The sequence below is a fragment of the Hippichthys cyanospilos genome, chromosome 2, assembly GCF_059441005.1.
Source record: "Hippichthys cyanospilos isolate Australia breed blue-spotted pipefish chromosome 2, RoL_Hcya_1.0, whole genome shotgun sequence".
NCBI lineage: Eukaryota > Metazoa > Chordata > Actinopteri > Syngnathiformes > Syngnathidae > Hippichthys > Hippichthys cyanospilos.
Window position 1 is genome coordinate 18,472,834 of NC_142370.1, and position 11,097 is coordinate 18,483,930.

The following is an 11,097-nucleotide window of genomic DNA, read 5'->3' on the forward strand; positions in this document are numbered from 1 at the left end:
ACCATAACACGATAGGAGCAAATACAGCATTACATTACAGCAAGATTCTGACAATAGTTAGGTGGTACGAATGGTGTGTAACATGTGATGCACACATAACATTTTTGGACTAAAAAGTTTCACGTTAATAGACACTTAAATTGTCCATAGGTGTGATGAGAGGTTGTTTATTTTTGCCCCGGTTGGTTGATGACCAATCCGGTTATCATGCCAAACGCTAGTTATACTTACTCAGAAACGTGAGGTTAGGCCGCCCCCTGCTGTTCAAAAAGGGTCCTACTCATCCATTTTCTTAGTCTCGTCTTCACAGTGTATGTAATCATCCATCCATCCATTTTCTAGAGCCGCTAATTCTAACAAGTGTCGCAGGCTTGCTGGTGCCTATCCCAGCTGACTTCGGGCAGTAGGCGGGGCACGCAGAGACGAACAACCCGTTCACGCACCCAATCACACCTAAGGGCAATTTAGCATTTTATGTTCAATATACCTGTCATGCATGTTTCTGGAGTGTGGGAGGAAGCCGAGGTGCCAGGAGAGAACCCACGCGGGCATGCAAACTCCACACAGGAGCGAGGCGGATTTGAAGTCGGGTCCCTTTAACTTAAATGCGGATGTGCTAGTCACTGCGCCCTTGGAGGGAGTACCAATATATAAAAGGGAACCTCTCGATCCGCAGTCAAATGCTCTACCGCGTCACCCCCTGTGAGTAAGCAGTTAATTGAATTGATTTTGACACGGTCAGGTGAAAATACAAGCACCAAAATATCTGGTTCCAATCAGATATTACAACTGAACATGCATAGCCAAGATTAGAACATGAAAACAAAACGTGACGTCACTTCTTTATTTTGGTTATCAACCGTCAAAAGTTATGAAGAATGGGATAGATGGATGGTGGATAAAAGACAAGAAAGAAAGAAAGAAAGAAAGAAAGAAAGAAAGAAAGAAAGAAAGAAAGAAAGAAAGAAAGAAAGAAAGAAAGAAAAATGATTACAATGACGTACAAGACGGAGTGAAACGTCACAAAATGTTAGGTGGAACAACATAACACATTGTCTTCCTTCCAATTTGCCTTGTGGGAATTAAGTTTAGAGAAGATTACTTCCCGCCGCGGTCTTTGACCCGAATTGAAGCCGGAAAAAAGCTATAGCGAAAGCGGAAGTTTGTCTGAGGGAAACGCCACACTGCCTTTTCATCTTTGTAAAATCCTGCTCTCCCTTTGCCTGTTTGTAAACATTGACGTCAAAAGCACGTGACTCTTGCGACGCATTACTGTGTAATGTCCAATCATGAAGCGGAGGTGTGTTCCCATGGGCGTGGTCTGTTGGTGTTGCCGTGAAAATGTCGTTGCGTAGAGTTTTTTTGTGTCAAGCCAGAGTCGACTCAATGGCAGCCGGGAGCTGGATGGGAGGTTCTGGAAGCAGTGTCGTAACGCTAAAGACGATATTGCGAAAGATGCGCCCTCGGTAAGTGGCCTCCTCCTTTTAAATGGGCAAGATGTTGACGTTCAGCGGCATAAATTACAACCTGAATTCCTAAATGTTAACTTGTTTGGCGTACGAGAACCAAACGTACGAATGTGGTTGGTTACAATACATTATATAATATTATGATAATATGACGTCATTGTACGTCCACTTATGATTGACTTCGAATGGCTCGTCTTTATGTTATGAAAGCATGAACTCAAATCAGGCATGGCCTAGCTATTACGAAGTGCGTAGTTGCCAGCGTGTTTTTCCTTTTCTTACTTTACCCGGAAAACAAGGCCCCAATATTGGCGCTTAGCTGTTTTTTTTTCTTTCTAGAAAGTGTGTAAGCAGATGAATGTTCCAGGTTGGGATGACGAAGTACTGGATGGATGCTTGCAGCGAGAGGATGTTGCGCACTTCTATTTACTTCACGAGTGAGAGGTTGGTGAAACGCTGCACTGCGTATATAATGAGATGTCTGATGATGCTTGACTTTATTTATCTCGATATTTACTTTCGACAATCTGTTCGGAATTTAAAATGAAAACTACATTTTCGCAAAAAAACAAAAAAAAACAACAACACCAAAACAAAATTAAAAACCGTTTATTCTTTGCCAACTGTGTCATTTTAAACTCTCTTTAGTGATATGTAAATACATTGGGCCTTTACAAAAGTTACCAAAATGTCAATGATAAATATTGATTTAATTGCATCTGCGTCCCGGTGTTATTTTATCAAACAGAGCCACTTTTATTCACCAAAGCCACATGAACATGCCCCAAATAAGTTATTTACCGTCTCATTAAATGGACTTTGGACGTATGTATTGTATGCAATGCTCAAATTTATTTATATTTTCAGAACCACTTTAATGATGTACTGCCAAAGTTTTTATTTTATTTTTTTTATCCTGTTGGTCAGAGAGGATTTGGGCATTTGATAAACCCCAAATGCTGCAGTGCCCAGGCGCTGGAGCAACGCCATTCGTTCCAGGAGTTTCTATGTCATACGCACTTTTTATTCCTGATGTAAACAAAGATTCCCGGGCGCAGTTCTCATAATGAACACTAGATGACGCTGTTTCGTTCAGGCAAACATTTTTTTTGAAAAAGGACGGATGAAGAGATGGGGGTTAAACAACAAGACAACTATATAGCGGATGCTCGCAAGGCATTTTCTTTCGTGTAAGTGTTAGTGTAGGTGTTGATTTTAAAATAAAAGCATCAGCATTTCCGAGCGCATCAGAACCTGCCATTGTTTCGGATGAAGGTCATTTTGGACTGTCCAAGATTTTGAAGCAAATTTGCCAAGTTATGTGGAAGTGAAATCCACTGGACACAGTTTGACATGTTTTGGAATAATTACAGGTTTTCCTTTGCATCTGCAAAGAGGGGTAGGGGGCCTAATACTTATTATTTTCATTGATAGTGTGCATATTTGGGACATCAGCTGGTGACAACAGATGAAACCTGGATTGAAACGAATGCAAGATCAGGTAAACAAGCATGTACGTTTGATTGCTTGCTTTCTCTAAATCCTCTTTTTTTTATTTGTGAATATTAGTAAAGTGGACTGAGCACCTTTCCAGACGGGTAATTAAGCTTTGGGAAGTGGAGTTGGCACAGCGTATATGTAGACTGTGCAACAGCGAAGGCTAATGCTGTGTTCACCAAATCGAGAAGGAATATCACACAGGAATTTGTAAGTTCGGTTTTATTATTTTGGGAAAATCGCAATATGAATGTGACTTCACATGGCTGTGCCATTAGGAGGCACTCACAACGATGATTGTTTATACTTTATTGCTATGTGGTATTGCCATATTACTATGTAGGTTTGTACCAATGGCAGTTTCCTCCATTTGCTGTGATTGAAGTCAAACAAGCAAAGGCAACATATGCTTAATAAACACATTCAAATGAGATTTTACATCAAAAGAGCAGAATCTGAGTTTTACAAGAAATTAAGCCGCTAGCTCATCCCAATGCAAATCAGGTATGATGTTTGAAACGTCTTTCAAACATATACATTAACATTTATACTGTTAATTTCTGATACATAATATTTAATGGCATTACTGTCTTGCTTTTGGGAATAATTAGCCTGCTGTGCTGTCTGAACAATGTGATTAAACCGCTGGTAAATTCCAGGACAGCAAAATAGATTGCTTGTCATTAACCCGATAAACCCAAACGTATATGTGATCGTTGATTGTTTTGTTGAAGGTTCAGATGTATTTTATAAAAGATATATCACGAGAATCCTGCTTAAAACTTGATTTAGACTGTATAAATATGATATAAATTGAAAGAACATATGGGAATGGATTTTTTATGTCAATAATTTAATGGTTCAGGCATTTGTTTTTTAATTAGAAATACATTGGATAAGCAAACATATTGTTCACATTCCCACATTACACTTGTGTGTAAATGCAGCGTCTTGCATTTAAAGGGCCACGTCTACCGTTCCTGTCCAAGCTTGTGATGTCCCTTTAAAAGCTGAGTGCTGTCAGGTGATGGAAGAGGCTCAGCCTTACTCACAGAGTGCAGAGTCAGATGGTGTCTGTTGCAAAAAGAGGGAGAGAGCGAGACATCCGAAGGGGTGATGAAGGCAGAGGGGCTAAACAAGGACAGCAAAGCCGTGGCCAAGGGAGCAGGGAAATGTGGTGTTTTGGTCCCTTTAAAGGAACTTTGCTGGTGCTCAGCTAGCGATTGTGTGTCTGCGTGATGGAGAGGCTAACAATGATACAGAAGCACTGAGAATTAAATGCTGCGTCACAGTCAGGAAGAGGAACATCGCGAGCATGCGCATGCACGCATCTGTGTGGGGTCTGATCACTTTGTGTGTATTTGCGCTGAAAGTGCCAGGCTAATCGTAGTCGAGCAGATGAAAATAAAACGTGCGAGATGCTGAGAGGGAGGGAGGGCAAGCGAGTCAGACACAGAAGAAAGATTTTTTTTTGGAGGGGGGGGGGGGGGGGGGGGGGGGGATTAGTTGCTACGTCACTTTTGCATGTACGGACTAAAGAAAAAGCTGTGACAGCAGGAGCCCTCAATCAAGGAGTTTTCCACCTGAAGTGGACTTTGTGGTTTCGCGCAGCCGGGGCTTCCTCGTCTTCTTCCTATTTGGTAGTTGTGATGTGTTCTTTCTGTCGCTAGCTACTACATGTGCCTGCATGCGTGTGTGTTTGTGTTTGTGCGTGTCGTGTAACAGCTCGCCGGCCAAAGGAGTTTCAACGCGGATGCCGAAGATGCACACGATTGTTTTGAAAGGATGGTGAGGTGCGGTTACGGCAGAAAGCGGGCTGACCCAAGGGTTAACGGCGCGCTCTTCTAGAAGCTTCTTAAATGGTGACGAAGCACGGTCGGGGATCTTTGGTCAAGAAGCGTTGGGGGCGTTGCAGCATCGCTTTTTTTGCCACATCACCTGGAGAGCGTATGCGGCCACGTACGGCCTCTCGTGAAGCCATATGCGTTCACGCCTTCGTTGCGTGGGCGTGTCTCACGAGGGGGGAGAAAAGTTGCGTGCGCGACAGCCGCGTACCAGCAATTAGATAACAGATTGGCGTGTGGGGTCACGTGACGTGTTTTCACCCCGCGGGCCTGCTCGGATTCAGTCAAATCCTTCCCGAGGCGCATTCGCTCCTGCGTAGTTAGAAGAGGCAGCAGTGGTGACGCAGTCCTTTCTGGGCTGGACTTCTCGTCACCTCGTTTGGATCTATCCCACTTCCTCTCTCTCGCTTGTTCTGTGTCATGGAGAGAAGGAGCAGTGGGAGGGGCTAAATGTCACAGCTCGCGATGAGGGAGCGAGAGAAAGCGAGGGAGGCTGTTTACTCTCCTCTCCTGGTGACTCTGCTTTGGCTTCACTCCTGTTCACTCTCGTTGCTGCATCACCTGCCGTGGTACCAAAATGGCAATCTTATTGGACAGGATGCTGGCCTTCCAAGGTGCCTAGCACTGCACAATTGGTTGATAGTTGACATTCAGCTTCTGATTGGTCCATGATCACTTCTGTCAATGAGGTGCACAGTTTGATAGCTCTCTGCCTGTGGTGTCATTGTCAGGTTCCTTTTCTAACATATATAAAGACAGAAACTCCCACTTGGATTGGTTGTTTTCACCATGTACAGTGGGTACGGAACGTATTCAGAGCCCTTGAAATATTTCACTTTTTGTCATTGCAGCCATTTGTCAAAACAAAAACATGTATACTCAGAACCCCAATATTGAACGGAAAAAAAGAAAAGAATAACGTAGACATTGAAAACTAAAATATCACGTGGTCACAAGTATTCAGATCCTTTACAGTAACACTCATATTTAAAGAGCCCAAATTGAGGTCTTGATGGATAAAGGGAGCAATGTTATGAAGTTTGATTTATATCTGTGGTTCCAATTTTGTGTCTAGCCCTGTATAACAAAATAGTTCACTCCTAATCCCTCTAGTTAGTTTTAATGAACATCTCCATTTTTGGGAACGGATGTAACGTCAAGTCGTTGATTGAGCCATTCCTTGCGCCCACCACATTGTTGTCAGTGATATGCCAGATCGTTGTTGTCATTGCTAAAATTGAGTATTCTGACGGAAGTCAACAAGAAATCGGCTAACCTGGATATATATTTGAAGCAGAGGGGACTTCTGGTTAGGAATCTGGCAATGAAAATGGCAAGACTGATTCTTCAGACAAAGAAAATGCCGCGTTGCATTGGTCGGACATGGCAGGGCAGAGATGGACGGATGCCAAAGACTGATATTGAGTGCTTTTGTTGCCCCCGCTAGAACTCGCAGTGGATACAGTCGAAAGAAAATGGACTAAAAGACTGAACTTAAAGGCTGATTCACCTGCATATGTCAGCCACAAACCATCGCTCAAACTCATGTACATCAGTGGCTTGGCCAAGAAGTGTGTATACGCGCCCCCTCTTGATCAGCTGTCTAAACGGTAAGTTTTTCCATAATACAAAAGACAATCCTTTCTTGGTGAAATGCAAGCCAGACACTTAATTGCCCTGCTATTTTGCTGTTCAAAGCTTGATATTCTCTCCTTTAATGCGATTCCAGCCTGACGTGTGAAAAGTTAAATCAATCATCCAAGCCTCTCCCTTTTGTTTTTCAACCCCAAGCACTTATTATGGCGCTGTCCTTGCTAGCTGGGTTATCTTAGCATGTCAAACTGGGACTTTTCTGTTTGTCTCTTCTCAGTTTTGCTATTCATTTTGTATTATTATATATAGTTTTTTTGCATAGTATATATTTGTATCTCTATCAGGTTAGCATCGCATTGTTAGCATACTGGATACTGGATTGAAGTAGTTGTCTTCAAGCCAACAGCATACCTTCTTATTTCACTTATCCAACCTCTTTCTGTGCACTCTATGTTTTTGGGGGCCGGTGCTGAAATATTGTTGGCACCACAGCAAATTAGAGCCTCTTCCTAGGCATGTATCCCGGTAGCTTTGTTTGTAGATTGTCTTAGTAGCATGACTCAAGAAAATAGTCCGCAAACTATCGAATTCCTGCCAAACGGGAATGTTTACAGCTTGTGTTCCATACCCACATTATGCAGCCACCTTTCTGTGGTCAATTTATGTTCTTAATGAATAAGTTTGCCATATTTAGACGAGTGGGGTGCATGGAACACATTATTGTAAGGAGCATGTTTGACTTGACTTCCCTTTTAAATAATGGACTAGTTAACAACTGTAACTTTGCTCAACAAATGAAATAATTACTCATAGTCATTGTTCTAGCTCGTTAGTTTTATTCTTGTTTCAAACCGAGCAAGCATCTGTTTTAACGCAAGTAAAGCTGCAAGGGTCTTGTACGCTTTAATGCTTGATTTGAATGACGTGCAAGCCAGTATAAGTTTTGTTGTGTTAGCACAGTCATTGTGATCATGAATAAGGACATTGCAGCTAAGTATAGCTGAGACCCTTACCAAGGCAAATTAGTAATAAACATAAAAAAAAATTAGACAGAGCTTTGTTTTGGGTTTTGTTTGCCCATCCATCTGTTTCTTAGTGTCCAGGCTACTTCCTGGTTAATTGAGGATGAAGTTGCCTTCTCATATTGCACAGTCATTCCCAATCATCCCTCCTTCCCGCTCTCCCTCCCTCCAACCTCATATTTCAATGGCCACATTCATTATAAAAGAAAACCAAGTGTGTTGACCTGACCCTGTTGTAAACATCTCTTTCATTCCTGCTTTATGTGCCAATGACACTTACATACATCGTTTTGTGCCTTAACTTTTGTTCTTTCATCTATTCCTATACCCTCATTTTAAAGTACTGCTTCATCTCTAAAAAAAAAAGCAAAACAAAAATAACATGTATGACATTTGTGACCCGGTCCAGAGCCATGGGACCCGAGTCAGCAGGTACTTCGTCAGCACTCGAACGGTGGCGTTCAAAGAATCGTGACCTTGCTTGGGTTTATGTTCAATCAAGACAAATTATTGCACGTAGTAAAGCTAACGTTTGGAATACGTTTTAGTCACTCAGAACTTTGCCTTTGTAATGTGTAGAGCAACGTTTTTGCCTTTGACTCGATTGGCCGTTCTACAAAGTCCTGCTGTCTCTTTAAATGTTTTATAAGCGTTACACAACAGGTCCAGTGGCACGCAAACATCAAGCAGGCAGAAGGCAGCGTAATAATCGGGCACAGTCAGACAGGCAACGGAGCTGGACACCTTACGGACATTCTAATCTGTTGGCAATTGTGTAAACACACGCAGTATGTACATGACCTCGTGAACGAAACAAAACCCGAAACCAAACGGCTGCTCCATCTGATGCGCGACGAGTACTTTATGTGTTCACCTTACTGTTTAAAAAAAAAAAAAAAAAAAAAGATGTTTTGGAGTCAGTCGCTTAGCTCCCTTTGTTTGACTTTGATGAGCGTTAATGCCAGAGCTATTTGTGGGAGTCGTTGCTGAAAACACTCACACGTACACACAGATAGAACAGGCAGGCTGCTTGCGGGTGTGTGTATTTTCTGGAGCCATTGTCAGTGGTCCTTTTTGAAAGAGGTGAGTTGATTTGCTTTTGGCAGCCTGTCAGCGTGCTGACGCTACCTGGGCCGGTCCCGCCCTCGCTCGCTCTGCTAGTCCGCGTGCGTCATGGCTCCTGTTGCCAGCCATTGATTTCTACTTCCTTGTGATCACAGAGACTGGAAATCTTCGCCTGTTCATCTTTGACACTCTGCGGAGTAGCCGAGACACGAGGCGGTGAGATGGCGAGACGGCGCTGGTGTCTGATGAGGCCGGATCTGGGAATGCACGGTGGCGTCTTATGTTCTTGCCCGTCGTTTGTGCCGTTTCACTTAGGATCGAGTGTCAGAACACGAGATGTGGGAGGTGTTTTGGTGCCTTCTCCACGCCATCTCTGAACTACCTGTGGCTTGGTGAATAATGAACCCAGCCCTTGTGTTTTATACACTTAGCAGCCACAAAATTAACCGTACTCTACCTCCACAATCTTTTGAGAGAGGCTAGAAATATTTTATGATGGAAGTAATTATATTGCAACAGCACATTTCTTATTGCGGTTGTGGTTTGCGATTATGTGCTTGGTACGTATATAGCTCAACCGGGGCACAGGCCCATTACAACAGTGGTTTGCAACAACCGGCCTACGGCCCCATCAGTCAGTAGGTCACTCGGTACCAGGCCACAGACGCGTATGTAAAAATACACACACATTTCTGCAGCAGAGCCTAATTTCATATATTTATAACCATTATCTCATAACCATGGCGGGACTGTAACGAATGGTAGCTGGTACACAAAACCGGTCTCTGCCGGAAATATGTTTGGAGACCCACAAGGCACCTTTTCTCAAACACACACGTTCACACACACTGCTCCAAAACCACTGCTGCACTACCTGAATTTTCAACTCTGTCAAACGCGCTGGTTCTGTCTGCTAGCTGAGGACATGCGCAGTAAATCTTCGAGCCACTTTGCATGAAAAAAATCAAATGTTCAGCTCGGACTCGGTTGTTGTCATGGATGAACGTTAGGTTGGGTATGCAAACGTGCAAAGTGAAGCATGCGACATTACGCATTATTGTTTTTCTTCACACATGCGTACATACTGTTACACACACATCTTTCTTTACCATTTTACATGGTCTTCTATAAGTCCTCTCTATATGTGGTCTTAAAAAAGGTCTTGCTAAATAACAATGCCTTAACATTGTCACTATTTTGTTAATGACAACAAAGTACAAAATACTGATGTGTCTTTTGTGTTGGTCTCATTTTAGCATGTCTTATAAGGGTCCTGGCTGTCATCTGATAAAGAAAATTGAGGATTTTGTCATCCGACGGTTACATTGTTAGCCTTTTGTTATTTTTTTTCATGATTCTCAATAGTCAAGGCTGTGTTACTCCATGTTAGGATGTTCCACGTCAGAAATTCCCCCCTTGGAAGCTGGCTTCAGATGGTGGCTTAGAGTATCGTCATCCATCTAGCACCATTTGAAATCAGTGTTCTTGGGGCGGGAGGCGTGACTCACCTGCCAGTAAAAGTCAGCTGCGCCAGGAAAAGTTCCACTCGATCGGCTACAAGTGACCGGTGACGTTTTGGCAAACCTGAGCCCTTTGTCCTTTCTCCAAGGTTGACCGATTTCTTCTGGCGCTCAGAGTCTGCTTTTTGTTTCTAGCACCATTTGAAATCGGTTACAGTGAAGGACAGAACTCGTCACTCATTAAACCCTTGGGAATGTCGATACTACTCTGATAAATGTAATTCAAGTTGTTCATTCAACAAAAAAACTCAAGTATAAACTTGCATAATATGTAGAGATGAATAGAATTACATTTGCATGTGACTTCTGTTGGTCGAAGCCACACAATGTTCAACAGAGATAATGGCAGTTAGCCTTACTCCCATAGGGTGGCGCTGCAGTCAAGGGTAAACCAGGGCTACAGCCTGTTTTTTGCTTAACTCTTGAAAATTTTAAATGTGGGGGTACAACAGCACAGTGTGTGTTCTAACCCAACATGGATTTAATTTTACCATCATTTACTTGCATTTCAATCTTTTGATACATCTTTTTTTTAAGCCTACTAAGAAGGATTCTTCTTAGAGTGTATGGGATTGTGACATTGTGTGAATCATTGTATTCTAAATCTCACTCGTCAGCACTAGTCCCAAGTACAGATGGATCAAGAGTAAACCAAAACGGGAAATATACACCAGTTAAGATAAAGTTCATGATGCTCAACACTGCAGCTTCAACGCCTTGGAACCTTTTTTTTTAAGTGTCCGAATAAACAACTACCGGTAGTTTGACGTGGTGCCAGATTTCTCCAAACTCGCCTCCTTAAAGAATCTGCGGAAAACATGCTTTGGCGCTCATAGTCAGGTTATCCACTATTTTGATAATATGAAAAACTTAATACCCTTCTTCAAAATGAACTTGAAATGAATTTTTCAGAAAATAGAGTTGGACTCGGGTGAGTTGACGCTAACATTTTGTGGGTCCAAGTCAAATACTGAGGACTCCGAGTCAAATCCGGACTCTAATACAACGGCTCAGCTTAAAACATGACTAAGTTTACCCACAAGGGTGTACCTACATAGAAGTAAGAAGCACACACTACAGTATACTG

General features: G+C 42.6%; 1 long non-coding RNA gene across 3 annotated transcripts; it reads left to right on the top strand.

Annotated features, from left to right (window-relative positions):
• Positions 1 to 1,244: 1,244 nt before the first annotated feature.
• Positions 1,245 to 11,045, top strand: LOC148427702 (uncharacterized). 3 transcript variants are annotated; one of them, XR_015863822.1, is made up of 6 exons: positions 1,245 to 1,466; positions 1,809 to 1,913; positions 2,904 to 2,970; positions 3,039 to 3,176; positions 6,258 to 6,420; positions 8,646 to 11,045. It is a non-coding gene; the product is annotated as an uncharacterized LOC148427702 (long non-coding RNA). The 3 variants fall into 3 exon arrangements; XR_015863823.1 differs by lacking the exon at positions 3,039 to 3,176 and having other exon boundaries at positions 1,253 to 1,466; positions 8,646 to 8,760; positions 9,747 to 11,045; XR_015863821.1 differs by lacking the exon at positions 3,039 to 3,176 and having other exon boundaries at positions 1,260 to 1,466.
• Positions 11,046 to 11,097: the final 52 nt, after the last annotated feature.